The sequence below is a fragment of the Oncorhynchus nerka genome, linkage group LG18 (assembly GCF_034236695.1).
Source record: "Oncorhynchus nerka isolate Pitt River linkage group LG18, Oner_Uvic_2.0, whole genome shotgun sequence".
Taxonomy (NCBI): domain Eukaryota; kingdom Metazoa; phylum Chordata; class Actinopteri; order Salmoniformes; family Salmonidae; genus Oncorhynchus; species Oncorhynchus nerka.
The window spans coordinates 35,411,080-35,421,637 of record NC_088413.1 but is presented as its reverse complement, the minus strand read 5'-3'; the positions used below and the strand labels follow the sequence as shown (position 1 = coordinate 35,421,637).

General features: G+C 41.5%; 1 long non-coding RNA gene across 2 annotated transcripts; it reads left to right on the top strand.

Annotated features, from left to right (window-relative positions):
- Nucleotides 1-61: 61 nt before the first annotated feature.
- On the top strand, nucleotides 62-5,771 carry LOC115146572 (uncharacterized). 2 transcript variants are annotated; one of them, XR_010459723.1, is made up of 5 exons: nucleotides 62-1,090; nucleotides 1,218-1,491; nucleotides 2,006-2,381; nucleotides 2,856-2,938; nucleotides 4,636-5,771. It is a non-coding gene; the product is annotated as an uncharacterized LOC115146572 (long non-coding RNA). The 2 variants fall into 2 exon arrangements; XR_003866172.2 differs by having other exon boundaries at nucleotides 1,218-2,381.
- The last annotated feature ends 4,787 nt before the right edge of the window (nucleotides 5,772-10,558 follow it).

Sequence of the window (10,558 nt, the reverse complement as noted above, 5' to 3'; positions counted from 1 at the left end):
GGCTGCTATTTTATTTTATAGCGGTATATCAATTTATGGCACTGCTTTATTTTATTTTATTATTTAACAGAACATAACAAACAATATACAATCACAAATAGAGCAAGTGACGTACGTGAAAAAAAGTTTATATAAAAGTGGACATGGGCATTTTGACAAGTGCAGACATGGGTCAGACAGGCAATTCCCATTGGGGAAAATTGCATTCCATCTGAACAGAAGCTGTTCAGGGTCAGGGACATTGTGGTCTCTCCACCAACTGGCTTTATCCCAGTTTCAGTAACGAGGTTATGGCCATTGTGTATGCAGCCCTGACACCGTATTGTAGAGCACCCATAGGGCTCTGGTCAAAAGGAGTGCACTACACAGGGAATAGATTGCCAGGTTTTTGTTATTATAAGGATTACAATGATATTTGCATCTATTGAGACTATGGAGACAATTCAACTATTTTATCAAACTGATAAAAAAGCAACAAAACCTAAGAAGAAAAAAAACACTCAAGCAATCTTTGATTTCGTCATTGTCTCTGGCTTTGTCTGTTTCAATCAAAGGCAGTAGCTCTTTTGGTGGTTTCGTTTCCAGGGTTAACAGAAGTGAGAGAGAGGCAGGTCACATAGGCCTACAACCTACACACCTCTGTGGGCGCAGCTTCCTGCAATACCTGTCCGAAACACACCAGCTCAGAAGCAACTGTTGTTTCTCCTATGAGAGTACAAAACCTTACCAACACCAAACCATCACACTATGCATGCTACCACGTATGACAAAGCTTTTTGTTGGGTTTAAGGAGGCTTAGAGGCAATTTTTTATTTAAAAAAAATCATGTTTTAAAAATAAATAAATTAATAATCGTGTTTTAAAGTATGACACTAAAGGTTTGCAAATGGTAAACCTAAGTTGAGCTGATAACACTTTTTTTATTTAAATAAAAGTGGTCTACATCTGAAAGGAAGTGGAACTTTCATGGAACTAGAGGTTTTACCAGTGAACATGAAACTGTCCATTGCCAGACTGTAACTTGTGACCTGTAATTCTGCTTGTAATAGCACACAGAGAATGACATCTCTTTGGTTTATTTTGATGATTTGTGAGTAAAATGTATTGGATTTTCAGAGGGTCTTCTTGATGAATAGCCTGATTTGATTATACACATGTTTTTTCATTTGATTGTAATAGAAAATTGCCTAATGTGTTGTAATCGATCTATCAAACAGTGTTCATCGTCAAGCTACGGCAGTCTGTGGAGGAGTCTGTGTTTCGAAAGGTCCAGCTTGGAGATACTGCTATTTTCCCCTGTGATATCTCTTACCATTACGAGATAACCTGTAATCTTTGGTCACCAACACAATCTTCGTTTCGAGGCACAGATTGCCAACAGGTCATTGGCATTGAAAATCAAGACTGTTGAGGATGCAGACCTTGGATTGTATTACTGAATGGGAAAGGTTGGAAAAATGATGATGCTTGGGGGAGAAAGCAGAATTCATGGTAAGAGGAGATTTTTGATAATCAAAAACATATGTGTATTTCTCACAAAATACCATGCTCCTCAATTTAGAATATGCCATTTTAGTTGTTAAATCTGTCACAAAATGTTATTCTCACATCTAAAACGTTCTGCCTCAGAGACTTTATGTTCAGTCACTCCAACTGTGACCTTAACAAACCTATTTATCATCACTGGTGGTACACCTAATCATCAACCGATCTCATTAGTAATTTATGTCACTATTGTTCAGTGTCTGGCCTAGAAACTATAAATGAATATTTTACCACTTGTGTACAAGGTAACATAAATATATATACTAAATTATATTACAGCTTAAATACTATGTCATACTGCATTTAACACAAACAAAAATGAGCCATGCAATTTTCCTAATGTAGCATAATTTCAGCAGGTAAAGCTAACCTCGCCTCCCTCCTCCTATACTTCTCCTTTTAGCTTTGCCTGCAATGTCTATTGGTACTAACGGTCTCTCCTTATTTCATCTGCATGAAGTTTTTAAGTTTTAAGTTCCTCGGCATACACATCACGGACAAACTGAAATGGTCCACCCACACAGACAGTGTGGTGAAGAAGGCGCAACAGCACCTAAAAATTTGGCTTGGCACCTAAAACCCTCACAACCTTAACAGATGCGCAATTGAGAGCATCCTGCCGGGCTGTATCACCGCCTGGTATGGAAACTGCACCGCCCTCAAACGCAAGGCTCTCCAGAGGGTGGTGCGGTCTGCACAACGCATCACTGGGGGCAAACTACCTGCCCTCCAGGACACCTGCAGCACCTGATGTCACATGAAGGCCAAAAAGATCATCAAGGACAACAACCACCCGAGCCACTGCCTGTTCACCCTGCTATCATCCAGAAGTCGAGGTCAGTACAGGTGCATCAACGCTGGGACCGAGAGACTGAAAAACAGCTTCTATCTCAAGGCCATCAGACTGTTAAACAGCCATCACTAACACAGAGAGGCTGCTGCCTACATACAGACTCAAATCATTGGCCACTTTAATACATGGATCACAAGTCACTTTAAATAATGCCACTTTAATAATGATTACATATCTTACATTACTCATCTCATATGTATATACTGTATTTTATACCATCTATTCCATCTTGCCTATGCCGCTTGGTCATCCATATATTTATATGTACATATTCTTATTCCATCCCTTTAGATTTTTAGATTTGTGTGTATTAGGTAGGTTGTGGAATAGTTGGATTACTTGTTAGATATTGCTGCACTGTCGGAATTAGAAGCACAAGCGTTCACTACACTCACATTAACATCTACCAACCATGTGTATGTGACCAATACAATTTGATTTTTGATTTGAGCTGCAGTTGGACTGGGTCTGGTGGGGATGATACTGGCAGTTTGCATCACTCATCACAAGAACAAGAAAGGGAACACGACAACCTTAACGGTACGGTCCAAATAAGCTGCTCTGTATGCTTTACTTGCCCAGTGTGTTTCAGTGTCTGATTGCAATATAATATACGAAGAAACCCGAATGCCATAGTCCTACAGCATGTACAGTGGGGCAAAAAAGTATTTAGTCAGCCACCAATTGTGCAAGTTCTCCCACTTAAAAATATGAGAGAGGCCTGTAATTTTCATCATAGGTACACTTCAACTATGTCAGACAAAATGAGATTTCTTTCTCCAGAAAATCACATTGTAGGATTTTTAATGAATTTATTTGCAAATTATGGTGGAAAATAAGTATTTGGTCACCTACAAACAAGCAAGATTTCTAGCTCTCACAGACCTGTAACTTCTTCTTTAAGAGGCTCCTCTGTCCTCCACCCGTTACCTGTATTAATGTCACCTGTTTGAACTTGTTATCAGTATAAAAGACCTCAAACAGTCACACTCCAAACTCCACTATGGCCAAGACCAAAGAGCTGTCAAAGGACACCAGAAACAAAATTGTAGACCTGCACCAGGCTGGGAAGACTGAATCTGCAGTAGGTAAGCAGCTTGATTTGAAGAAATCAACTGGGAGCAAAAAATGGAAGACATACAAGACCACTGATAATCTCCCTCGATCTGGGGCTCCACGCAAGATCTCACCCCGTGGGGTCAAAATGATCACAAGAACGGTGAGCAAAAATCCCAGAACCACACGGGGGGACCTAGTGAATGACCTGCAGAGAGCCGGGACCAAAGTAACAAAGCCTACCATCAGTAACACACTATGCTGCCAGGGACTCAAAACCTGCAGTGCCAGACGTGTCCCCCTGCTTAAGCCAGTACATGTCCAGGCCCGTCTGAAGCTTGCTAGAGAGCATTTGGATGATCCAGAAGAAGATTGGGAGAATGTCATATGGTCAGATGAAACCAAAATATAACTTTTTGGTAAAAACTCAACTCGTCGTGTTTGGAGGACAAAGAATGTTGAGTTGCATCCAAAGAACACCATACCTACTGTGAAGCATGGGGGTGGAAACATCATGCTTTGGGGCTGTTTTTCTGCAAAGGGACCAGGACGACTGATCCGTGTAAAGGAAAGAATGAACGGGGCCATGTATCGTGAGATTTTGAGTGAAAACCTCCTTCCATCAGCAAGGGCATTGAAGATGAAACGTGGCTGGGTCTTTCAGCATGTCAATGATCCCAAACACACCGCCCGGGCAACGAAGGAGTAGCTTCATAAGAAGCATTTCAAGGTCCTGGAGTGGCCTAGCCAGTCTCCAGATCTCAACCCCATAGAAAATCTTTGGAGGGAGATGAAAGTCTGTGTTGCTCAGCAACAGCCCCAAAACATCACTGCTCTAGAGGAGATCTGCATGGAGGAATGGGCCAAAATACCAGCAACAGTGTGTGAAAACCTTATGAAGACTTGCAGAACACGTTTGACCTCTGTCATTGCCAACAAAGGGTATATAACAAAGTATTGAGATAAACTTTTGTTATGGACCAAATACTTATTTTCCACCATAATTTGCAAATAAATTCATTAAAAATTCTACAATGTGATTTTCTGGGGGGTTTTCTCGCATTTTGTCTGTCATAGTTGAAGTGTACCTATGATGAAAATTACAGGCCTCTCTCATCTATTTATGTGGGAGAACTTGCACAATTGGTGGCTGAGACCCGATGTTACACCCGATGTTACAGGAAGGCCATAAAGATCATCAAGGACATCAACCACCCAAACCACTGCCTGTTCACCCCGCTATCATCCAGAAGGCGAGGTCAGTACAGGTGCATCAAAGCTGGGACCGAGAGACTGAAAAACAGCTTCTATCTCAAGGCCATCAGACTGTTAAACAGCAATCACTAACATTGAGCGGCTGCTGCCAACACACTGTCATTGACACTGACCCAACTCCAGCCACTTTAAAAATGGGAATTGATGGGAAATGATGTAAATATATCACTAGCCACTTTAAACAATGCTACCTTATATAATGTTACTTACCCTACACTATTCATCTCATATGCATATGTATATACTGTACTCTAGATCATCGACTGCATTCTTATGTCACTAGCCACTTTAACTATGCCACTTTGTTTACTTTGTCTACATACTCATCTCATATGTATATACTGTACTCGATACCATCTACTGTATGCTGCTCTGTACCATCACTCATTCATATATCCTTATGTACATATTCCTTATCCCCTTACACTGTGTATAAGACAGTAGTTTTGGAATTGTTAGTTAGATTACTTGTTGGTTATCACTGCATTGTCGGAACTAGAAGCACAAGCATTTCGCTACACTCGCATTAACATCTGCTAACCATGTGTATGTGACAAATAAAATTTGATTTGATTGATGATTTGATTTGACTAAATTCCTTTTTGCCCCACTGTATGCTGATTATTTATCTGAAGACAATCGTGTTATGGTCAAGAGCTCACGAATTTGGGTCAAGTTTATCAGGAAGGAAACCACCCATCTTTGCTTTTCTGCTTTATTAAAAGCTGAGGTCTGGAACTCCCTCCAGGTCATCTCTCTCTCCATTCCTTGGCCTTGGTTGCCTGGTTTTTAAGCACTACATTAATTCATTGTGGAGAACAAACATCCGTTTGGCCAGAGCGATGTGGATGGGTAGCCTTGGTACATAAATATTTTTGCAGGACAACTCCTGGGAACCATGTACATATGTGAGGCCGTTTCAGCACCAGATGACACAAGAGGGTTGCAGGTCTGCAGTCATTCATTTTAATTAGAGAAATATCCTATAAACCGAACTGTTTTAAATGTCAATGTACTTTATTGCACACAATCCTCAAATAAAATCGAGCATAAATAAAATCGATGTATTTACATTGGGTCTAATGTGTGTGTGAGAGAGAGTGAGGCATGTTTCTCAACTCCAAGAAAAGCACACAGAATGTTCTCAAACTGTACATATTACCACAATATCACATTTTAATTTGATAGATATTTAGAGTAATTATGTAGATACTGACAATGGACAGACAGGCGTAGATATCTCCCATCCTAAAATAAACTGGAGTATCCATAAAATAAACAAGTAATTACAATTTATTTACATTGGGGATAATGTGTGTGTGTGTGACAGAGAGAGAGAGAGTGTGTGCATGTTTTATTTTTCCTTGCCAGCCACCCATCTCTGCTTTATCAGTCTTGATAGGGCCAGTGTATATGCACTTCTGGGTGAGGCTGTCGGGCAGTGGTGGAGTGCATGGCAGATCTGAAAGAGTGATGCACATAGTGACAGTAAGTGTACAGCTCAACGACATGTCTGTGTGTGCACATCTGTTGGTGTGAGTGAGGATATGTGTATGGAATATAATTCTGAATGACCTGAATCCATCTGGGAATCCTCACAAGTTTCTCCCTTCACGGCTACTGTAGTAGGAACTGGTGCAGCCGGTAAATTAAATGCCACAGCAGAGGACTGCTGTGACTGCAGCTGAAATGCTGAGGGTGGCAGATCTAAAAGAGAGAGGCACAATTTTCTTAACTGACAATTATCATACAACTAAACAGACTGAATGAGTGTATGGCCTAGATCCAATCAGATCAAGTGTTAACGGGTGATTGCTGACACCACATAGCTGATGTTTTGGCGGTGTCTGAGGTGTAACTGAGTTGGATCTGTCAAAATCGGTAAGCAGCAGCTCTTGATCATTGTCATGAAGCTACACCTGTCCTACTCGTGTTACAAGTTCAGAACGAGAAAGTGAAGGCTATAGATATAATGATGCTCAAATTCTAAATCATTAAACAAAATAGTGAGGATTTCTATTAGCCTAATCGAGATGTAGATTAAATCTCACATTCCAGTGTTCAAACTTGTAAACAAGTCCGCATGAGATTTCTGTTGATGCAACTCGCTTTAGGTATAATGCCAGGGGCCGCTTGTGGATTTCACAGCTCTAACACAGTTCCACCTCAGACACCACCAAAAACAACCGCTATGTGGATGTCGGCTAAAGAGGACGTGATTGAATAGAGCCCCAAGTGAGGGAGTGTGTGCATGTGTGTATACATGCATGTGATAATCACCTGTATCACCAGTCGCTGCAGCAGATGCAGGGGCAGACGACTGCAGCTGTGGGGTTGTAATAGGGTTGTCAGATCTAAAAGAGAGAGGCACAATTTTCTTAAGTGTAAAAAAATGACACATCAAAACAGAGTGAGCGATTGAGTGAGTGTGTTAACATGTGTGTGATCATTTTTTGGACCACATCACACAGCTTCAGGTCTACAAGCCTCTGGAAGTTCCAGCGTGCCACTCCAGGGCTGGAACAGTTTGGTGGGAACACCCACCAAGTCTGGTTGTCAGATCTGAAAGATAGGCACAATAATATTTAAATGGCAAAGCCTCGACTACACATTAAACTAAATTAAGTGTGTGCTTGTGTATATCGGGCAACCACACAGCAGACTTAATTTCCCCAACTGTTCATTGTACTTGCCCTCGCAATCTGTGGTGTGTGTATTCTGTGTTATTGACTCAGAAGTGTGTCATCCTGACCACATCCTTGTAGTAGGACATTCAGTGATTAGCTATTAACAGTGTACAGTAAAAAGGATATCAAATATTCAGATCTGGAATGACAAGTAGGCTAAATCAGTTTCAAAACCTCTAGGGCAGGAGTGGGTAAACTTTTTGGCTCGAGGGCCACATCTGGATTTTTAAATTCAGAGGGACACATTTTTGGGGGGACCAATTGTTTGTTCAAATCAATTTGCGGGGGCTCCAGAGTGGTGCAGAGGTCTTGAGGCGTCACCACAGACCCAGGTTTGATCCCAGGCTGTGTCACAGCTGGCAGTGACTGGGAGACCCATGAGGTGGCGCACAATTGGCACAGCGTCATCCAGGTTAGGAGAGGGTTTGGCCGGACAAAGATTTCCTTGTCCCATCGCACTCTAGAGACTCCTGTGGCGGGCCAGGCGCATGCATGCTGTCACGGCGCCAGGTGTTCTTCCAACACATTGGTACAGCTGACTTCCGGGTTAAGCGGGCATTGCGTCAATAAGCGGTGCAGCTTGGCTGGGTCGTGTTTTGGAGGACGCACGGCTCTCGAACTTCGCCTCTCCCGAGTCCGTACGGGAGTTGCAGCGATGGGACGAGACTATAACGTACATTTCTGTGTCTTAACTACTAGCTTCGTAACATAATGGTCCGTTTAATCATAATCGGAATAATGCATTGGTCATTCACAGAAAATGTCAAACGGAAAGGGGGTCCGTTTGTCTTGGCTAAATTCCCAACCTGGCCACATTCCATCATGGCCATCTAATCATCTCCCTCATTCCTAATTGGCATATATCACTCCTCACCTCTCCACCTGATAGCTGACGTGGGGTGAGCGTTCTGGCACAAAAATGGTCGCCGTGCATCACTGAGGCGGGCGCTACACATTGATGGTGGAGAAGGTGAGTTTCACCCTACTATGTAAAGAGCTTTGAGCACCTCAATTGGTAGAAAAGTGCTATATAAATCCAATCAACTATTATGTATTATTATTATTTGTATACGATCACGTCTCTCTATTATGAGTGGGAATATTTGGGAACAGATTTCCAAATTTAAAATCACTTGGAGCTGATGTCCCGGTGTTTGTATAATATTTTATGTCCGGCAAAATTCAACAATAAATGTGTATACACAAATTATTATTTTTTGGCTCAGAAACTTGGGGGGGCAGTTGGGGAACCCTGTGATAAGATGTTAAATACATTTGTATCATGACATTGTTTACAGTCACAATCTTTTCAGATAAAAAATTATAATCAACTATGATTAATGTCATAGTTAGCTTATCACATGAATCTGTTTAACGCTTGATGATTATTGCACTTCAGTCTAAATCTTTTTTTACTACTGGAAATGAAACCATTGAGTAAATCTGCCAGTCTGTGTGGTGAGATATAATCATATTGTCCAGCAGAGGGCAATATCACCTGGTTTGTATTTCAGTTCAATTCATTCCTCATCTGTGAATCACATCATGTCAAGCTTTTGAAAGCTCCACATCACAGACCTATTTGGCCGTTTAAATGATCACCTCCTCATTTGTACAATGGCCCACACCCTCGCTCGCCTCATGATCCCAACCCCCAAAAAAGTGTTTGTTTTCGGACATTGTGACCATAAAAGTGCAACAGGCTTGGGCAAAATGGAGATAATGTGTGTTCGCTGCCAAGTAAAATTTGTGTAATGAAGGCTGGCTCCATCCAACAACTCTCCAACTCCTAGCCTAATTCAATGGTGCACTTATCGGTCCGCACAACACCGAGGACTGCCAGGGTCTTCTCCAAGAAAAATACAATACATCACACATGTTGTTGTATGTATCTGAAAGTCTTTATTTCATTCCTCAAAATGTCAGGATTGTGACAAAGTACAGATCTGGGGAAGGGTACCAAAACATTTCTGCAGTATTGAAGGTCCCCAAGAACACAGTGGCCTCCATGATTCTTAAGTGGAAGACGTTTGGAATCAACAAGACCTAGAGCTGGCCGCCAGGCCAAACTGAGCAATCGGGGAAGAAGGGCCTGGGTCAAGGAGTTGACAGAGCTATGACAGAGCTAAGATGAAATCCATTCCTCAGTAAAAGGCACATGACAGCCTGCTTGGAGTTTGCCAAAAGGCAACTAAAGGACTCTCAGAATGTGAGAAACAAGATTCTCTGGACTGATGAAACCAAGATTGAACTCTTTGGCCTGAATGCCAAGCCAAAAGTCTGGAGGAAAACAGACACCGCTCATCACCTGGCCATTACCATCCCTACATTGAAGCATGGTGGTGGCCGACTGAACAATTTGCTATTTAGAGCATTTCCCCAAAAGGCATGTCCTGTTTTTGCCTTCATAGATGATAACATTTGTAGGTTAAAACAAATGTGCATTGTCATGCAGTGACAGAACAGACCTAATTGATACTGCAAGTCATTAATGATGACTTAGTTGGACTAACCTTTTTGAATTTGCTGTAGGCCTAATTCATCTGCCTGTATTCCTAATCCCTACCTGCCCCTGGTCTTATGAATTTCCACCTCTCACTGTATCATTCTTGCTTGTCCATCTTCCTCAATTAAAATGAGTTATTCTTACAGATCAATCTTGCTGGCAAAACGTCATTAAATATTGCCAGAATATTTAGCTATAGCGTGGATTTAGGGATGTTTAAATAAATAAATAAATATATATATATATATATAATAACGAGCACTCACTTACTGCGTAGGCAATACAATAATATCAGAGACAAGCTGGCCCGGGAAAAGATTTGTGCGAGCTGACCCCTCGTTGGCTAGTATGTTACAATCAATAATCTCGTAACTATCTTTGTTTACCTAGTACATTTTTCAATATTCTCCAAACAGCCTCGTTCATTTGATACAATGTTTCAATATTCCCAGGGCCACCTTGTTGATAAAATGCTTCAATATTCCCAGAATGTTTCTCCCCTTCCCTGGCGAACAAGGAAGACAGTCAAATACAGTAATGAGTGGGAAACGCAGAGACACCGTCTTCTTCAATGTCTTGGCGTTCCACAAGGGTGTCTTTATATAGCCTACAGTAGGGGGGTGGCCATTTACAATA